Source organism: Dipodomys merriami, unplaced genomic scaffold (genome assembly GCF_024711535.1).
Source record: "Dipodomys merriami isolate MVZ:Mamm:240054 unplaced genomic scaffold, mDipMer1.0.p SCAF_73, whole genome shotgun sequence".
NCBI classification, from domain to species: Eukaryota; Metazoa; Chordata; class Mammalia; order Rodentia; family Heteromyidae; genus Dipodomys; species Dipodomys merriami.
This window is the reverse complement of record NW_027206324.1, coordinates 571,064-592,980: the sequence shown is the minus strand read 5'-3', so window position 1 is coordinate 592,980 and position 21,917 is coordinate 571,064. Positions and strand designations below refer to the sequence as shown.

The following is a 21,917-nucleotide window of genomic DNA, read 5'->3' as shown; positions in this document are numbered from 1 at the left end:
TCAGCTTGTATCAGAGAACCCAAACAGGATATAAGACTTGTGATTATAGCAAATGTGCAGTCTTTCACATAGAAGGAATACCTCAGTGTTCAACCTTGAATGCACACAGAGAAAAATCTTATGAATAAAATATGTGGAATTTTTTTCAAGAAGAAATCATACTTAAATTTTCATCAGCAAACACACAGGAGAGAAACTTTATGAATGTAACAGTATCAAAAAAGTCCTTCAGTAGGAAGTCATGCATGAATGAGTGTTTATAGAGCTCACACAAGAATGAAAACTTATGGATAATATCAATGTAGAAAATCTTACTTTGAAGTCATACCTCAGTGTTCATCAGAGAAATGACTCTCATAGGAGAAAAGAAACTATCAAATATAAGAAATATGCATTGACTTTTACTGTGAAGTCAGTCCTCAGTGCATCCAAAAATATAAACAGGAGATAAAAAGTGAATATAATAAATGTAGACAACTATTTATTCAGAAGTCATGTCTCTACAGTTTCAGAGACCTGGCAACATGACAGAGTGTCTAGTGAAAATTAGAGGATGTCTTTCAAGCAGAAATCACCCTTCAGTCAGCATTGGAACACTCACAGAAAATGAAACCCAATGTAGGAAAACCTTTGACAGAAACCTCTGGGATTTATACAGCAACCCTTTATTGCAGAATTAAACTAGGTGTAATGGAAAACCACCCACTGAGCCAATATTTCTCATCCTTTCATTGTATTGTGTAGGGATGATGTACTTTCACCTTCAAAGATTGGACAAAAGTGATAGGTATAAATTACTTCCAGGCTTGACAAATAATTAAGATAGTGAAGTTGTTGATTTGTGTCTTTTATATTAAGGAATGGCTGTTGGGGGAAATTTAATAAACTCTTCTCAGAAATAAGAGCTCTGGACCTTTGATATTTGACTGAGATCATCAAAAGTGGTTTGGTAGTGATAGATGGGGAAAGACTATCATGCTTGAAGCCAAGGACATGAGAGCACTGACTTCTCTACTGCTCCCCCAAAAGTCTTCCATTATATGTGTGGTCCATACATTATAACATTATTACTATTCCATTTCAGTTTTTGAATGGAATATCTGTTGGAAGATAACACTCCTGATTGATTACATAATGTGTACAGGATTAAAATCTCTCTCATCATCTTTCATCCCCATGTTCATGAAACATTCAGAAAATATGAAAGAGCACGTATTTGGGAATACATTTTCTTTTTGTGTGGGTAGATGTCTTATAGCTTGAACTCAAAGCCTAGCCACTCTGTTAAGTACTTTTACTCAAGTACCACTTGAATCACAGCTCCATTTCTATTTTCTTCGGTGGGGAAATGAAAACATGATTCATAAGCATTTGGCTTTGTATGAGTAACCCAAAAATGACTTTAGTACTTTCTTTTTATATTTAATTAATTATTGATGATGCGTCAATTGTGACTGATTCACTTTTAGTCCATTATGATGTTGTTCTGAGTGAGTTATAATTAAAACACTAGTGTGGATAATGTGGAGAGCCTGTGTTTTCTCACTGTTATGGAGGCTGAAAGTGAATTTCTCACTAATATTGCTTTTTCCAGTTCCATGAAGATGGGTGTAAAAAAATCACAATTAAGTTATGGTTTTGCTAAATTTAATTGTGTAGCAATTTTAAAAAGCTAGACTTTCAAAAAATGAGGAACAAGAACTTGGAGAATACTTACAGAGATAAGCAAAAACAGGAATCTGCTAGATATTTTGCAGGGTAAAATACAGGTAAAAATGATCCTTGTGGCTGTCTAATGCATACATAGGTACATAGACTATGTTTAAACTTTAAGCCAAGAGGTAAAGGCTGTTGCCCAGTGTTTCAATGAAGCATTTAAAAGCAAATTAAACTTACTTTAAAAAAGGAATTAAAAATGGCCTACCCTTTGTGAAAAATTTGGTAAGTTGTGGGTAGTGGCAGGGCTCCCAGACAAAGAAAAGTTTAAAAGGGAAAATTATCCTAAAGTTTATTTCAAAGTAGAAAAGATAAATTAGGATAACCAAATTATTGTTCAACCTAGTTTGCCATGATAGGATTTTTGTAATAGTTTCCAAAAGGCCCACAGTAAAGGACATAGGACAAGTTTGTCACATGGAATTTTGGCCCTTAATAAGTTCAAGGTAAGACCATGCTTATAAATCCACTTCCAATGACCATCTTTCAGCTTTTAGTTGGAGTAAATATGCCCACAAGTAAAGATTCATTAATCTGAACACTGGTGTCAAGCTAGGCTGGGCAGAGAAAGGTCCCTGTGAGATTGTCATCTTTAATCTGCTAGCAGAGTGTTCAAAAGCCGAGTTGGTTTGGAGTTCAAAGTGGCAAAGTACTAGCCTTGATCTGGAGATTTGAGGGACAATGCTCAAACCCTGAGTTCAAGTCCACCAACCGACCAAGGAAACTGTCAAAGATGCATTTATTCCAGCATAGACAAAGGCATTCCTGGAACCCTGAAAATGTTGGAATATGCAGAGGCAGTAAGCCACTGCTCATTGGATGGCAGAGATGGTATCAGATCCTGAAGTCACTTGTGCTTGTCTCTTCAAAGCTTGAACAGAGTACAGAGGTCATGGGAAGAGAGTTTGTAGGCATGCTTAATGCCCATGTCTGGCTAACTCAGCATGGACTTCCCAGTCATCTATGATAGTGTGTAGTGAAAGCTAAAGATGTAAAATATGAGGGATAATTTAAATCCCAACCCACCTGTATCAGCTCAAAGTCCCAATTGGCAGTGAGTTTTGAGCTGGCCCATCCACATTAATTCATCTGCTAAGGAAAGAAAGTTGTGTGGACTTGAGATTAGGTCCCCATTTAGATCTAACTGCCTACAGAGGCAGACATTGCTGCAACCATTACAGATCAGGCTCCTCATCCAACCAGAAAAAATTTTTACAAACCAAAATGTTAAAAAAGATATGATGCTAGAGCCTAAAAAAGTGTCTGTACATCTGTTAAAGGTTAAATGTTGTATATAAGTGACTTTAAACAGGCTGCCCAGATGCAAGGGGTGGTACTTAGAATGCCAATCAGATGGAGTTTATAAACATCTACTGGGATTTACTACAAAACCCTGGCAAATAATTGTTAGTCAATTGTTTACAAGTTATAGGTAACCTCAATCTCGTTGATTTCCTTGTTGCTTTTATTGGAAATAAAAAGGGCTTTTGTGACAAAGATTCCTTTTGCCACAGTTCAAAGCCATCCTGAACACAAAGAATCTCTCTAAAACTCAATTTCCCAGCTAATCAGCCATGTGCCAGTCTGGAGGCATGGCTCAAAAGAATCTCACCTCCAAGCAACTCTCTTAGGTGGTAGAGTACTAGCCTTGCAGAAGTGCTCAGGGAGAGTGCCCAGACCTTGAGTTCAAACCAGACAATGCCAAGTAGGAGAAGCTCTCCGAGCAACAGACTCTAAGACACCCCCTTCCACTACCCCCGCCCTGCACCATCTAGGACAAAATTAGTCCTGACAATGGAAAACCATGGAGAGCAATAAGAGGAGATGACATCCTAAATGGAGTCACTTTATGCTTGCCTTTTCAAAATTAATCAGAACTGGAAGAACAAGAGAAACAGTTGCTTGCCCACCTAAATGTCCATACCTGCCTATCTTCTATCTGGACAGAAAGTTCCAGTCTTGTTTTTGTTACTTGCTATTTGTATTTATAGTAGCCTCTGACTGGTATTCTCAACTAGTGCATTTTCTTCTCCCTTACCTAGTTGTCCTAAAGACACTAGACACCCCCTTTCTCCCTACTTCCCTTAGTAGGGGCTTATGCTTCAAATATTACTTTTCTGGCCCATGGCTAATGTGTGTTATCCTATGCCATTCATGTTAACTGACCTTGGTACCTTGTCATCTTTTTGCCTGATCTATCCAAAAGTCTCCTTTAACAGGTTAACAGTCCCAACCCAGGACACCACCTGGGAGCAAGTCATGGCTATCCTAATACTACAGGCAACTGGAGACATCATTTACATTGCCCTGCTGGACCCTAATATCCCCAGCTCCAGAGACTCCTTCACCTCCCCAGCAGGAAGTAGCCAAAAGAACCCATGACACCTGTTGACTCTGGTACCTTTAAATATCTCTGCAACCTCCTCTGGCTACTGTAATCCTAAAGTGGAAAAAGTCTTACCTCCCACCTCCAGGATGACAGGAGCCAGGTACCATGGTATGTCTCCTCTGGTAATCAAACCTTCCTGGCTTATTTCTCTCTTGGCTGATAACAGCAATTTTTGTCTGAACAGCAACTTTGCTTTTTATTAAATGTGTCTTGATATTTTAAATTAAAAAATATGCATATATATTTTTGTAGATCGTGGGGCATGAACTCTGGGCCTGGGTGTTGTCCTTCAGCTGTTCATCTCAAGGCTCATGCTCTACTATTTGTTCCACAGTACTGCTTCTGGCTTTTTCTGTTCATGTGATGCTGAGTCAAACCCATGGCCTCATGCATGCAAGACAAGCACTCTACCAATGAACCACATTCCAAGCCCTAGAAAGATGTTTTAAAAAGTGGTTTTATCTCAGAACTTAAATAAAAAAAAGTAATTTAATGGAATTTTCTTGCACATTTAAACAACAGTAAAATATTGCAGAATTTTTTAAAAGATGAGGAATATATATCAAGTAACATTGAGCAGTCTCATGTGTAAAAGTAGCATTCAGAAACTCTGTATGAAGATAGCTCCATACCAATAGCTCCTTTTTCCCATTTCTCAGGAATTTAGACAGAAACTTGATCATGTCCCAACTGTTCAAAATTGTGAAACTCTTGACTCTGAGTGACACTTGGAGTAGAAGGCAAGGTTTTGCTCATCATATCATCATGGTGCGAGGTCATCCTAGATTGTGCACATTGAACACCTGGCACCATACACACTGCCATAGGCCATATTGTTTCAAAAAATAAAACCCACAATCACACGTTACTATAATGCTGCATATGAAATCATTTTAACATGACAAAAAATGAGCAGCAAGCAAAATGTACTTTAATTTTGAAATTTTCAGGGAGAATTACGGATATTCGTCACATGGAATAACAATAAAATTGAATGTGAAGAAGCCCAATGGGGCTGCAGAGGGGCTGGAGCCTGTGAGCTGTGAGATCCAGGGACAAAATCTCAGCCTCACCGCTGCTTCTGCCATCGTCCAGAGACCAATGACCCCCTGTCTTTCCTCCACCACCTATTCAGGACACAGGACATGCAGTCATGGATAGAAATGAGATGGTGCCATAGGGCCAAAGTGGCCAAGCAAGCTGAGCAATATGGTGATATGGCAGCCTGCATCAAGTCTGGAAAGGAGCAAGAAGCTGAATTACCTAATGAGGAAAGGAATCTTCTCTCAGCTGCTTATTGGAACCCATAGGTCATCTTGGAGTGTAGTTTCAAGTATTGAGCAAAAGACAGAAAGTTCTGAGAAAAAGCAGCAAATCGTGTGAGAACACAGGAAGAATTGAGAACAAGCTAAGAGATATCTGCAATGATATACTATCTCTTTTGGAAAAGTTCTTGACCCCTAGTGCTCCACAAGCAAAGAGAAAAGTTTTCTATTTGAAAATAAAGAAAAACTTCTATCACATCATGGCTGAGGTTGCTGCTGGTAATGACATGAATTGTGAATCAGGCACACCAAGCATACCAAGAAGTTTTTTAAGTCAGCAAAAAGGAAATGCAACCAATGCATCCTATCAGATTGTGTCTGGCCCCTAAATTCTCAGTGTTCAATTATGAGATTCTGAACTCCACAGAGGAAGTTTCTTTTCTTGAAAAGACAGCTTTTGATGAAATCATTGCTGAACTTTATACTTTATGTGGGTTATGTTACTTCTATTTTAATTTCTGTATTTCCCATGTGTTTTCTGTTAGTTTGTTTCATATTAGAAGAGTAAAGCCCGTTAACATTTAGTGAGTTATCCGTTTTCATCATGAGATGGCCAGTATGATGATGTGGAATTTTTAAACAAGGTATAAATGTTTGGCATGTGCTTTGGTTCATGGTGACTTCACAAGAGCCAGTGTTGAAACTGATTCCATGTCTAAGCGAAGAAATCTTCCTACATATTGATTTGTCCTGGTGGAGATTAAGAGGGAAATTGGTTCCAGTCAAGGTGTGGTTATTGTGGGTATTATAAAGTTTTGGAGCACTTGTAGGGCTGTGGCTCAAATATTCCATGGCTATTCCAAGGTGCAATCATGTATTTCTGTGGAAGAATCTATTTCAGTGAGCACACATTTGACTACAGCACCAGAAGTGTTCTTTCAGACAAAGTTGTAACCCAATTAAGGGCAGAAATGGTTCACATTCCATTATTTGTGAAATTACCTGCTGTTTGCTCAAATTATTTTTGCTACACGTTTTATTTGTATTTCAATGTTTTAGACAACCTAAGAACTGATGTAAAAGTAAAGGTGTAGTAAAAATGAACTGCTTGGTATTGACAATTCATGTATATTCAGCAAAGCCATAAACAAAGAAACCCTATGTTTAGGAAATGAAAAGACTTGGAAAAAATTATGTTAAGTTATTATATTAAAAATTATATTAAGCCCAAAGAAACTTAGGTCCCATCGTTTCCCTTATTTGCAATAACTAGTATATGTCTGAGTCAAGCAGAAAAGGTCAGATAAGTTGATGTTAGGGAAATGAACCCTAAGATATGTATTCAAATGTTTTTTTTTTCTTTCAGATGATTGTTTCTAACACATTTAAAAGATCATTTCTTTGTTGCTTTGTATGTCCCTACCCCATAATATATCCCCTGCTTTCACTGTATTTGAGGTTGGTATAATTTGTGGAGGGGAAGGGAAAAAAATTGTTTAAATAGGGATACAGGTGGATACATTGCAACAATGAGCGGTTATGTGGAAGATGTTATGTGGAAAAATGAACTTTACAACTTTGGTGGGAGGGAGCAGGATTGGGTTGGGGGGCTGGGAGGAGGATGGGAAGGAATAGGAAGGGGAAACAAAAGAGGAGGCTACAATGCTTGATAAGAAATGTACTCATTATCTTGCCCATGTAATTGAACCCCTCTGTACAGTATTTTCACAATAAAAAAACTCTATGTATTTAACTTGTTTTTAGATTCTTTTTCCTTCTGTGATTTTTTTCTTTTTTGCTATGTGCCTCAAACACATGTGTTGCAAAATAAAAAAACTAGTTAACAGGGAAATAAGATGATGGCCTGCTTTGTTTAATATCTTTTGAAATTTTCATGAACAATCCAAGCATAATTGTAAAGAACACATGTATTAAGTTCATTTGAGTGGAATAAAACATTTTTGAATGGACTTTTCAACTACTTTCTCTATTATTTTTCATGTAAATCATTTTTTTGAGTTTGAATCTCCTCTAAGAAAATTGTACATTATTAGAAAATTGTTCCTTAGTCACTTTTGGCAGGTAATAGGCTTTTACCGAGTTAAATTGCAAAGTTTATCATAACAACAAAAATACTAATGTAACCACCAAACACCTCCCATATTCCGCATTCTCTCCTCATCTCAAAAACAAAAGTGTTTTTTTTCTCCTTTGAGGAGTGGAAAATCTGCCCATATGACATTGGATAGCATTAACTGTAAATTCTATGCTTCCTAATCAGTTTTGGTTTTTCAGAATTTCTTGGTTTTAGGTAATGTTCTCTATTTTGTCTCAATCTGCTCGAAAAAGTATTATTTCACTTAAGAAATTCTTCATGGAAATTGAAGTCAATAAAGCTTGAACATTCCTTTAAAAGATGTTAGTGAAACATGTTGATCCCTTTTTATCCTTTGCACTTCCTACGGAGTTTCTTAGCTTAAAATGTTACTAGCATGGGTATTCTCTATCTTATCTGTTCTTGACATGTTACAATTTTTCCACTAGATAAATGAGCCTAATTTACATCATTTAAAATGAGAGACTGCCTAAATCTGTATTCCAAAGAAATTGTTCAATAGAATTTAAATACAATAAAATAAAATGCTCTTTTTTGTGTGCTAGACCTGGTTCTTGGACTCAAGCACTGGACATTGACCCTGAGCTTCTTTTTGTTCCAGCCTAATGTTCTACCACTTAAACCACATCTCCACTTCTAGGTATTTTAGTAGTTTATTGGAGATTAGAGTCTCTTACACTTTCTTGCCCCAGCTGGCTTCAATCTGTGGTGCTCAGATCTCAGCCTTCTGATTAGCTAAGATTACAACCATGAGCCACCAGAGCCCAGTTACACAATAAACTCTATTAAATATAGATTATGTTTGTAAAAAAATAATATGGAATAGAAAACTTTAAATTTAAGGAGGATACTCTAAATCCCAAAACAAAAAGAAAATATCCCACCCTGAAATCTACAACACTTTTGATTTTGAGTATTGGAATATGGATAATTAGCCTACAGAAATTTCTTTGTAACTTTTTAAAAGTATGAAATCATTCTTGTGGAACAATCCAAAATGAATGTACAAATGTTGCTTTTAAGTAATTCATATTGTTTCTTAGCACAAACAACCGAACTGAAATTTACAGAGTAGATTTTCATATTTCGTACATATCACTGTAAAGTTTATGTTATTTTATATTAAGATTTCTATTCCACGTAGTTGTGTAAAAAAAAATAAGAAAAAAACCTCTGGATAGTAGCATTCCTGTGTATAATCTAAACAATAAATATAAGAAAAGCATATGGATATTTAAATTATTTTTTATTTTTATAAGTCTGCATTTTAGGGTGTCCTCAGCTTAGAATTTTGTGTTAGTATTATTTGTGCAACATAAGATTTTAATCTTCTGGTTCTTTGGCTGTGATTGGGTGGTTGGTGTTCTGTCACTCCTATGACTAATATTTCATGTTTCATCTTTATTAAGCCCTTTATCTCATGGAGGATGGCCACAATTCTTCATAGAATTGTTTAGGAATATGAGCATTTGGGAATTCTCAAACCTGTATTTACATAATCTTTACTGATTATGTTAAGCAGGTTAAATGACAAATTTCAAGTTATTGCTCAAGGGTGCTTCAAGTATTTGGATGCAGGGAAATGTGCCATTTGAAAACCATTACTGAAATATTATAATAAAAGTAATAAGTATTATACATTTCCCTGTATAATTTTGGGTGAGATAGTATTGAGTTATAACCTATATTCTCTCCATGGAGTTTAAATATATAAATGAATAAGAGTCCAAAAGCTCAATGGAGTCTTAGGATCCATTTTAATGAATAGAAAAATAATTCATACAACGTATTTCCTTAATAACTAGTGGTATTAAAGTGGTGGATTTTTGTTTTAATATTCAATTATTTTTAGGAACCTTAGTTTTTATGAATTCTGCATGTATATTAACCTAGAATACTGTCTACCAACTAATGGATTGTGGAGTCATCTTCAGCGGAGCATTTAATACTCTACTGGAGACATCGAAGATTTTTCTCCCATAAGAAGACTTTGTGCTTTTTTCATTCCATGTATAATGTTTTGAGCAGGAAAATCTCGGACATAATCACACAGGTTCTTTCCTGACTATGTCAATTGCCTTTTCTCTAAGCCATGCATCAGAATCTTCTCTTCATAGTCAACAGCAAGAAAGAATGAGAGGATCTCTGGTGAGTTACTTTTTATATCTCAATTTTTACATTCCATTTAGGAAACTAAGTTTATCCAAGATTTAAAAACAAAAAAAAATAGATTCAGCTTCAAGAACTTACTCCTAAATGAGGTGAAGAAGTTTTTTAGAATTTGTAGATTATAAATTGTTACAGTATGTCTTAGTTGAGGGCAGATTTGCCTCCAGTTTTCTGATGTGAGATAAAGTAGTCACACTTGTTTTGTAATTCAATGCCATTGAAGGGGTCACTTGTCATGTAAAGTGGACATTTGCTGACAACTTGTCAGAGATCATTTCCTCATGAGTAATGTTGAATTATGTTAAAGAAGTTTTACTGGAGTTTCTAAAATAGTGTGGTGACACACACGACTTCAAATATTAGAGATTACTTAGTAAGATATATGTAATTAAATTACTCTCCATATAAAACCTGATAATATTTGATGATATAGTGTGTGGTCTTCCTAGAAAGCCCTCTGTATTTTTCCTAAGGTGTCCTCGCAAGATTTTTTCTCTATTTACTCTCTTCATTCTGTTTCCTACTCATAAGATTTCATCATTTCACTCTTTGTCTCACTTTTTGTATATTTTCCTCCCTGTGTCTTCTTCTCTTTCAGTCCCCATTCTCTCCATCTCTCTCTCACCTTTTTTCAAATGATGTATCTGGGAAGTTGTTTGTTTTACTAATCAATTTTCCTTTGCTGACATGGCTCATGGAAATGACATTTTTCTTACCCAATCAGTTGCTTTTCTCTTTATGTCTGAGATGAGGATTTGCTGTGTTTCCATATTTGGTGTCTAAATTCAAATCTAATGGGATATACCTACCTCAGCCTCCACTGTGCCTTTCTTGTGCTAGTATTGGAACAGGAACTCACAGGCCTCACAGTCAATCAGCTTCCTCCTTCACTGTTTGCACTACTTCTTTTTAAAAAATATCTTTTTTTATTGTAAAATAGTGAACAGAGGGGTTACAGTTACATGAGTGCATTTCCTATGGAGCATTGTTACTTCCTACATTGTTTTCCCCCTACAATTTCTTTCCTCTTCACCTCTGCAACTCCTCCCACCCTCCCTCACACAAATGGTAAAGTCATTTTCAACCTAGTGTATTGTACATCTCATTGTTACAATGGGTCAGCTTGTATCCCTATTTAAGCATTTTTTTTTTTTGCGTCCTATCCCCAAATTAGAAAAATGTATATAAAAGATCTAGGGCACCGCAAACAAATACAGTGAAAACAGGGTTATACCTTGGGGGAAGAATATACCAAAGGAACAAAAAAAATCACATAGTACATTATAATTGCATTGAAAAACAATACCAAGAAAAAGAAAAACCACTTGGGTTCCAGTCTTAGGGCTCATTTCGCTTCATATCATCTTATATGGTCATATGTACATAGCTTTTGACCATTTCTGCTTGCCCTAGACATGTACTAGTTATTTCAAATAAGGGAGACCATGGGACCTATGTTTCTTTAGGCCTGGTGTACTTCACTTAATACAAGTTTTTCCAAGTCTTTCCATTTCCTAATAAATGGGGTGATGCCTTTATTTCTGATGGAGGCATAGAAAAGCATTGTGTGAGTGTGTGTATGTGTGTGTGTGTATATATATACACATATATGTATAAATATTATATATATATGCATATATATGTAAATACCATATTTTCTTGATTCACTCATCTACTGAGGGGCATTGGGGTTGGTTCCATATCTTAGCTATGGTAAATAAAGCTGCAATAAACATAGGTGTGCTGGTAGCTTTAATATACTCTTGTTTGTGATGTTTGGGTAAATACCCTAAAGTGGGGTTGCTGGGTCATAGGGGAGCACTATGTGGAGTCTTTTGAGGAACCTCGATATTACTTTCCAAAGTGGTTGAACACGTTTACACTCCCACCAACAATGCAGTAGTGTTCCCTTTTCTGTCCACATCCCCTCCAGCATCTGTTGATATTAGTGTTCTTGACTAGCCATTCTATCTGGGGTGAGGTGGAATTTCAAGGTTGTCTTAATTTGCATTTCTTTTTGTCTAGAGAAGTTGAACTTTTTCGGGTTTTTTTGTATATTTTTAGTATGGCATTGCCCTATTTGTTATGAAATAGAAAAACTTGGAAAAAATATTATACTAAGTGAAGTAAGCAAGGCCCAAAGAAACATAAGTCCCATGGTTTCCCTTATATGCAATAAATAGTATACGTCTGAGACAAGCAGAAACGGTCAGATAAGTTGATTTTAGGCGAAATGAACCCCGTTAAGGATTCAAATGTATTTTCTTTCTTGTAATTGTTTCTAACATATTTATTAGTTGAGCCTATTTTTTTAAAATATGTCTTTTGGCCGTTCTTATTTCCTCTTCAGATTAGATTCTTGTTAAGTCTTTAGCCTACTTATTTATTGGGCAGTTGTTTCTCTGAGGATTTGTTGTTGGGGATTTAATTTCTTGAGTTCTAAATATATTTTAGATATGAAACCCATGTTCATTTTATGCCTACTGAAGATCTTCTCCCAATCTGTGGGCTTTGTATTTATCTTGTTAGCAATGTCCTTTGCCATGCAGACGCTCTGCGGTTTCATGCAATCCCATTTGTCCAACCTTTCTTTGATTTGTTGTGTTTCTGGGTCTCTATTAATAAAATTTTGGCTGGTGCCAAGGAGCCCTAGAGTTTCTCCTATACTTTTCTGTAGTGATTTTTAGGGTGTTTGCTTTGAATGTGAGGTTTTTCATCCATTTGTAGTTGATACTGGTGCAGGGTGATATATACAGATATAGCTTTAGTTTTCTACAGGTAATGAACCACTTTTTCCACCACCATTTACTGACGAAGTTGTCTTTCCTCCATTCTATTTTTTAGCTTCCTTCTCAAAGTTTAAGTGGATACAGGTCTGTGTGTTCATTTCCGGGACTTCAGTCCTATTCCTTCGGTCCTCAAGTTTGTCCTTGTGCAATTACCAAGATGTTTTGATTACATTGGCTTTGTAGTACAGTTTGAAATTTGGTAGTGATATTCTACTAGCATTGTCTTTCTGGTATGGATCATTTTTGCTATCTGGGATCTTTTATTGTTCCATATAAATTTCTGGCTTGCTTTTTCTATTTCACTGAAGAATGAGGTTGGACTATTGATAGGTATGGCATTGAATTTGTAGATAGCCTTTGGAAGTATTGTCATTTTCACGATGTTGGTCCTCCCATTCTGGGAGCATGGTAGGTTTTTCCACTTCCTAAGCTGTGCTTTAATTTCTTTTTTGGAACTATCTCTTGAGCCACACCTCCTCCAATATGTTGATTAGCTGTTTAATTTGAGTTGTCTACACAGTTGTCTGGCTTCCAGCCTCCTTAGTAGCTAGGGTACGATAAGCATCTTGAGCCAGAAGCACTTGTTTTGTTTTGTTTTTACTTACCTGAATATTTATCATTAACAGTTAATTGGATACTATGATAAAATTAGATTATTTTTAACAGCATATGTAAAATTAATATTCAAGCTAAGCTCCAGTATAAGTGACGTATTTTATTTCTAATAATTGTAGCTGTTCTTCTAACTGTGGTACATTTTCTTCACTAACTTTATGCTCACACAACTCCATGAAGAAATTGTTTCAAATTTAATTGAATCTATTGTTATTGTGGTGATGTATGGGCAGACTACCAGTTCTTGGGCCAGGTAATGAGTACATTTCCTTTCATACCCTCACTCTCTCCCAATGTTTCCCTTCCGTCCTGTCTCATGATTTTTATAGCTTACTTTCATCAATGCCTAATGGCCTCCACAGATCCTCTTTTTACCCCATTTCCTTCTAGTTCTCTGGCTTTCCCCCACTCTTCTGAAAATGTCCATGTGAATACACCATACATATTTAAACCCTTTTTTTTGCCAAACCTGGAGCTTGAATTTGGGCCCTTCTTAGGCACCATTCCCGATCTTGATTTGCTCAAGTCTACAACTCTACCACCTGAGCCACATTGCCATTTCCTAATCTTTCTGTTTATGCAGTGCTGAGGAATGGAACCTAGGGCTTTATGCAGATAGGCAAATACACTAACACTTAGCAGTATTCCCAGCCCCAAATTATTTGTTTTTATTTCAAAGGTGAAGTAAGAAAGAGGCTACATGTAATATTCTATAAATCACAATGAAGGAATACATTTTTTTGATATCCATTGTAATTTCCCTGTATTTATTTCACTCATAGAATACTACAAGTATATCTTTTAATTTTCATGTATTTATAACAGAACTTTAATTTCTCATATTGATTTCTACACCATTTGTCTTCAGATTTACTTTTAATCTTGGAATATGTGTCTTGATAAATGTAACACCATAGTGTTTTATAAACAGCATTAAGTTTAACATAATGGAATCCATTTGTGTGTTCGTGCTGATTTTTTGTCCGGTTGTTATATCAATTAGTAAGAGGCCAATTAGTTCTGCAATAGTAATGGTAGATTAAAGTATTAAAACTGCATGGTCTTTTAAACATGTCTTTGTACACTTTGATTTTCAGCATAAATTTTTATTATCATAATGTATCATCAGTCTGTTATTATCAATGATCTGTATCTGTGGTCATATATTTTGGGCTGATACTTATTTCCTACATATTATCACTATTTGTATTTTTCATCATTAACTTTTGCTCATGGTATCTTTGTATGTTTTTTTAATTTTTATTTCTCTCTAATCCGTGACTTTGGATTGCTCAATAAGTTTTCTTTCTTCTGTTCATGTCAGACAGTGCCTCATATATTTACTATACTTTACAATTAAAGTATGGTCTTATTTTGATGGACATTTTGCTATTTAATATCTGTTTGTCTCATCTGATATTTGTTTCTTATTCTGCTTCTATATAGCCTGCACACATCTCAAATTCACTGTAAACCACCTCTCATATAACTTGCCGGCATTCTGCTGTACACTGTGAATTACCTCTGATACCAATTACAAATTAAATCTGATGTAAATAGTTGTTATACTGCATTGTTCACAGGATAAAAATAAGACTGCATGCTTAATACAGGTGCCCTACATTTTCAAAGATTTGTTTCTATGTTCCATTGAATTTGTACAACTCAAAATATGCAAGGACTGCAAGATTTTTTAAAAAGGGTCTTATTAATTTTCTTCATACAGAAATAACCAGACATTTCATGTAAAGAACAAAGGTCATTCTCAGGCTGAAGCACAGAGCTTCAGCAGAAGTAAAATGTGAAGGAAAATTGTTTTACTATAGAACTGCAAGAAAATGAACTTCCTACCTTGTGGGGTACTTTGTTAGGAACACAAAGAATTAACTTGCTGGATACACTTTTGCTAAGAACATTAAACTTTACAATATTATCATAGTAGTAGCATATAGCATAATATAGTTACTTTTCAATGGAATTGAATGGAATTTATAACCTACTTATAACCTATGTATTCTCCTTTTAATTTTTGTATAAATAATTCTTTGAACTCAGGCCCCCATATTTGCAATGCAAGTACAATATTAATTGATACATATACAGGATTCACAAACTTTGTTTTAAAACACTTATGTGTTTGTATATTGAATTTGAATTCCATATGAATTATGAATATGGTACTTTAAGTTTTCTTTTCACAAGAGAAATTACATACAATGTTTTCTATACATTCTTTTACCTACGCATGTACCATTCCTTTACCTACACATTTACCTTTTTAATAATCTTGTCGTCTGTGTAGATCTACGTTAGCAATTTTAATTTTTCTCTTGATGTAGAATAATTCTTTTTATCTGATTGTTGGGCCTGGATTCTGGCCCTGAGCCCTGTCCCTCAGCTCTTCAGCTCAAGTCTAGGGCTCTACCAGTTGAGCCACAGTGCCACTTCCGGTTTTTCCTTTTTTGCTTATGTGGTGCTGAGGAATCGAACCCTGGGCCACAGGCATGCAAGGCAAGCCCTCTATCACTGAGCCAGCCACCTTCCCAGTCCCACAGAATAATTTTTATAGCACTTAAAATGAAGATGGGTAAATGATGCATTATCTTTCCCTAGGAATACCTTCAATCTATATTGTTAGAAGAGGCCCTTTGCCCGATGGATTGTGTATTGAAGTCTATTTTCTTTCAACACTTTATAAATATATTTTCTTTTTGTGTGTTAGTCATCATTCACCTCTGATATTGTCAAGAATGACTGTATTCCTTTTAGACACTGTACATCAAATTAGTGCCATATTTAATTCCAATTTTTAAAACTTCTATATTTTTTAGATCATGTGCCAATTCATAGTTTTTTTTTCTCTATCCTTCTTGTGGTGGTCATATTTCACATTTTGGGGGATCATCTTGAGCATTCCTTAAGCCTTTATCCATTTACATCCATCCTTCCATTAAGGCCTATTAAAATGCAAAGCTGATTAAGAAACATTTTATGGTAATAAGTAAGTATTTGATGTGGTAGGAAGTAGTCGATGTTCAGAAATGTTCATGCTGGAAGTTCGTTTTTACATATGAAGGAAACATATGGATATCTATGACCATACTTTTATATCTAGAAATTTAATAACAAAAATGATTAACATTGGGTATTTTATTGTGAGAACTTAGTCAAATCTTATGAGAGCCAAATCATTCATTTACTATTTTTTGAGTAATTTTATTCCTTTTAACATTCACCTGGATGCTGTGCTTTTCATAGATCTACTAATGTGTTATGTATTCCATATGATGTAATGACTATGTTGTGACTGTTTATGAGAGCACTATTTAATAGAAAATCTAAATAATATTGTTAATGAGGCAGAATATGAAAATACAGAAAACATATTTGTTTACTTCATTGTTACCCAGATATGTAGTAAATATTACCAAAATAAGCTAAAAACACACTTTCAGACTCATACTTATTGTTGTCTTGCTAGGTTATTAGCTTCTTAGAACTGTTTTCTTGTCTTTATTGCTGGAACCAGAAGTGTGTTCTGATGTATTAGAAAAACTTTGTATGTGTAATTACCAAGTTAATATGGAGGCAAATGTTTCTACTTTGATTATATTTTCTCTCATTTTATACATAACACAGAAAGTACCAACCACAATCTGTAATACAAAAGCATACATGTAGAAGAATGAAAGTCTAGCTTTGGTGTTCTCATGATTCAGGGATAATAAATTGATAGAATGTGCCCTTAGAGAATCTGGTGTCATTTGATAATGTGGCTGTGGAATTTAGCTGTGAGGAGTGGCAGGAATTAGATATTTCTCAGAGTACCCTGTATAGAGATGTGATGCTAGAAACCTATAGCATGCTGGTGTCCTTAGGTGAGCCAAAAATAACACATTAACTTGAAAAGTTAAGTGGGGCTTGACCTCTGGGCGTTGGTGCAGTGCCTCAGCTCTTCAGTTCAAGGTGAGCACTCTATCACTTGAGCAACAGCTCCTCTTCAAGCTTTCTGGTGGTTAATTTGGAGATAAGTATCTCACAGCTTTCTTACTAGGGCTGGCTTTGTATGGCAATCCTCAGATCTCAGCCTAATGAGTAGCAAGGAATATAGGCATGAACCATTGGTGCAAGGAAAATGATTTGTTTTCAGTAGCTATGTGAATATTTATCGAAATTTCAATGCTATTTGGATGTAAAATTCCAGTCTGTGGGAATGTCATTTGTTTGGAATGAAATCTTCAGGTAGATTATGTACATTCTGAGGCAATTTTATTTTCATTGTTCAAGAATTAAAAAAAGCAGTTTGACAAAAGTTCCAAACTTATAGGTATCCCATTGAATTTGTAGATAGCCTTGGGAAGTATTGCCATTTTCACGATGTTAATCTTCTAAATCGAGGAGCATGGGTGGTTTTGCCATTTTCTAAGTTCTGTTTTGATTTCGTTTTTCAAGATTTTAAAGTTTTCATCATAGAGGTCCTTCACTTCTTTGGTTAAGTTTATTCCTAGGTATTTTATTTTTTGTGGGGCTATTACAAATGGAGTTGATTTCCTTTCAGTCACACTTTTCTCATTGTTGAAATACTGAAAAGCCATTGATTTTGGGGGGTTAATTTTATACCCTGCTACTTTGCCAAAGTTTGAATCAGCTTGAGTAATTTGGGAGTGGAGTCTATGGGATTCTTTAACTACAAGATCATGTCATCTGCAAAGAGGGAGAGTTTTATTTCTTCTTTCCCTATTTGGATCTCCTTTATGTCTACATCTTGTCTTATTGCTGTAGCTAGGCATTCTAATACTAGATTGAAGAGAAGTGGAGAGAGTGGACATCCTTGTCTTGTTCCTGAGTTCAGAGGAAATGGTTTTAGTTTTTCACCATTAAGTATAATTCTGGCTATAGGTTTGTCATAAACAGCCTTTATTGTATTGAGGAATGTTCCATGGATTCCTAATTTTTCCAAAACCTTCATCATAAAGGGGTGTTGGATCTTGTCGAATGCTTTTTCTGCGTCTATTGAGATAACCATGTGGTTCTTATCCTTGCTCCTGTTTATGTGATGAATAATATTAATTGAATTTGCGTATATTGAACCAGCTTTGCATCCCTGAAATGAATCCTGTTTGATCGTATTTTATAATTTTTTGGATGAATTGTTGAAGTCGATTGGCAAAAATTTTGGTGAGAAGTTTTCATCAATGTTCATCAAAGAAATGGGTTCATAGTTCTCTTTCTTTGATGAATCCCTATCAAAATTCCAACCTTATCCTGCAAGGAAATAGAAGAGGCAATCCAAACATTCACATGGAACAATAAAAGACCCAAATAGAAAAAACGCTCCTCAATGGAAAGAACATTGGTGGAGGAATATCAATACCAAATTTCAAACTCTACTATAAAGCCATAGTAATCAAAACAGCTTGGTACTGGCATAAGAACAGAACTCAGGACCAAAGGAATAGAATTGAAAACCCAGAAAGAACCTCTAGACCTATAGCCAACTAATATTCGATAAGGGAGCTAAAATAATAGAATGGAAGAAAGACAGCATCTTCAATAAATGGTGCTGGAAAAATTGGTTAATTACTTGTAGAAAACTAAAGCTAGATCCTTATATATCACCCTGCACCAGAATCAACTCCAAAAGGCTCAAAGACCTCGGAGTCAAAGCAGACACTCTGAAAACATTACAGGATGGAATAGGAGAAACCCTAGGTCTCCTTGGAGCAGGCAGATATTTTCTTAATAGAGAACCGGAAGCACAACAAATCAAAGAAAGGTTGGACAAATGGGATTGCATGAAGTTGTAGAGCTTCTGCATGGCAAAGGACATAGCTAGCAAGATCAATAGAAACCCAAGAATTGGAAGAAGATCTTCACTAGCCATACAATGGACAAAGGTCTCATATCTAAAATATACTTGGAACTCAAAAAATTAAATCCCCCAACAACAAATCCTCAAAGAAACAACTGCCCAATAAATAAGTGGGCTAAAGACTTGAAGAGAAACTTCTCTGAAGAAGAAGTAAGGATGGCCAGTAGACACATGAAGAAATGCTCAACCTCCCTTGCCACAAAAGAAATGCAAATCAAAACAACATTGAGATACCACCTCATCCCAGTTAGAATGGCAAAATCAAGAACTCTAACAACAACAGATGCTGGAGGGGATGTGGACAGAAGGGAACCTTACTTCATTGTTGGTGGGAGTGTAAACTTGTTCAACCACTTTGGACAGCAGTATGGAGGTTCCTCAAAAGACTTCAAATAGAGCTCCCCTATGAACCAGCAATCCCACATTTGGGGGATTGTTTACAAACAAATGTTTGTAAACAAATGATTACAAACAAGACCACACTAAAGCTACCAGTACAACTAAGTTTATTGCAGCATTATTTACCATAGCTAAGATATGGAACCAACCCAGATGGAACCAACCAGCTGCCCCTTAGTAGATGAATGGATCAAGAAAATGTGATATATATACACAATGGAATTCTATGCCTCCATCAGAAAGAATGACATTGCCCAATTTTTAGGAAATGGAAAGGCTTGGAAAACATTATATTAAGTGAAGTAAGCCAGGCCCAAAGAAACTTAGGTCCCATGGTATCCCTTACTTGCAATATCTAGTATATGTATGAGTCAAGCAGAAAAGGTCAGATAATGTGATGTTAAGAAAATGAACCCATAGATATGTATTTAAATGTTTTTTTTTCTTTCATTCATTTGTTTCTAACGCATTTATAAGATTATTTCTTTGTTGCTTTGTATGTCCGTCCCCTACAGTATAACCCCTGTTTCCACTATATTTGATGTCGGTATAATTTATGGAGGAGATGGGGAAAAACAAGTCGTTTAAGGATACAGGTTGATCCATTGCAACAATGAGAAGTACAAGTTTTCATGTCGAAAACGAATTTTCAACTTTGGTTTGGGGGGGAGGGGTGTGCGGGGGGAGAATTGGTTGGGGGCGCTGGGGGAGGCTCGGAAGGTATGTGAAGGGTAAACAAAGGAGGAGGCTGCAATGCATGATAAGAAATGTACTCATTATCTTGCCCATGTCATTGTAACCCCTCTGTACAGTTTGTTCACAAAATATTTTAAAAAATTAATTAAAAAATTCCAAAATTTCTTCCGTAAAGAGAAGACTGTCTTCCCAAACTTGAGATGATTATTGTGGGTGGATATTCAATCTAGAAAATACATACATACATACATACATACATACATACCTATTTATCACTATTGGAAATATGTACTGGAAATCACTAGTTTAGAGGGAGTACTTATTTATAATCCAAACCTAGTACTAGATGCAGTGGTTCATGCCTGTAATTCTTAGGAGTCTGAAATCTGAGGCTTTCAGTTTGAAGCAAAAACTGCCAGTGAAATCTCCAAGAGATTCTTATGTCAAGATAACCACTCTTAAACTGGAAGTGGAGTTAGGACTCAAACTAATAGAATGCTAACCTTGAGAAACAGAATTGCGTTCAAGTCACACAACCTGCAAAATTAAATCAAGCCTCGTGGAAAGTCAACCATGGAGCCAGGGAGAAATGAAAGAAGATTTGGGACCAACCTTGTTAACAGGATATCTGAAATCTTACAACAATTTTGACACAGCATGAGCAATAGTTCTTCACTCTTATTAACAGGGCACACCGGTCCTAAACCTCAATTGATTATCAAGCTGGAGCAAGATGAAAAGCCATATATGGCAGAAGCCTCAGACAAGAATTTACCAGGTGAGTTAAGGCATCTTGCATAGTGATCTTGGATCCAGAACCAAATTGATAAATTCATCTTGCTCTGTACTGACCAATAATATTCCTAATTCCCCTGAGTCCCATGTGTGGCAGAGAACTAGGTGATCTTTGTATTAGACTTGTGAATCAAAAATGCTTGTAGATGCCCACTGAAATGTGTATGGCAGTAAAGGTAAAGTTAGCAATTCTTTCTCTTTGTGGAAATTGTTTTGAAAAAAGAAAATTAGAAATGTCAAAAATGCGATTTAGTTTTCTTTGAAACTAGGACTAGGCAGGTATAGCAAATGACTATGCCAAGGCTGCTATCCTCTGATAAGGATAAGGAAGGTAGAGGCCAAGATACAGAACCAAAGCTTTCAGTCTAGAGAGAATGATTAACTAGGTGGTGAGCTGATGTGGCTTTAATTCATGAGTCTGAGGGTTTAAAAGTCTGATGAGCTGGGCGCTGGTGGTTCACGCCTGTAATCCTAGCTACTCAGGAGGCTGAGATCTGAGGATCGCGGTTCAAAGCCAGCCCGGGCAGGAGAGACTGTGAGACTCCTATCTCCAATAAACCACCAGAAAACTGGAAGTGGCGCTGTAGCTCAAGTGGTAGAGTTCTCGCCTTGAGCTGAAGAACTGAGGGACAGCACCCAGGCCCAGAGTTCAAGCCCCACGACCGACCAAAAAATAAATTAATTAATTAATTAAAAAAAATAAAAGTCTGATGAGTTTCTGTCTAAGATGGAGGGGAACAAATTTTAAAATTTCCAAAGATACTTAAAATAATTCACAGTGAGAACTTATAACTGAAGAAATGTGGTTATAAAACCTTATTCTTAGGTGAAAGACAAAGGTTTGTATAAAAATGTTACAATCTCCAAAGTTAGATAATACTCTTCTCCTAATGTTTGAGAAGTAAAGTAGCACAATATAAAATTGTTTTAAGAAAATAAGATCAATCAAAACAATTTTTGGGAAAAAAGAGGAATGCTAAATATTAAAATATACAGGTTAAAAGTCTACCAGTAAATAGTTTAGTAAATTGTGTAAATAATTCCTTTGACATAAAAAAGAAGAAAAACCTGAAACACAGAAAAAAAATTTCCATCA

The 21,917-nt window shown here is 35.8% G+C and overlaps 1 pseudogene; it reads left to right on the top strand.

Moving 5' to 3' along the window:
* The window catches only part of LOC138818288 (zinc finger protein ZFP2-like), a 39,714-nt pseudogene that overhangs the window by 14,536 nt on the left and 3,261 nt on the right, over window positions 1–21,917 (top strand).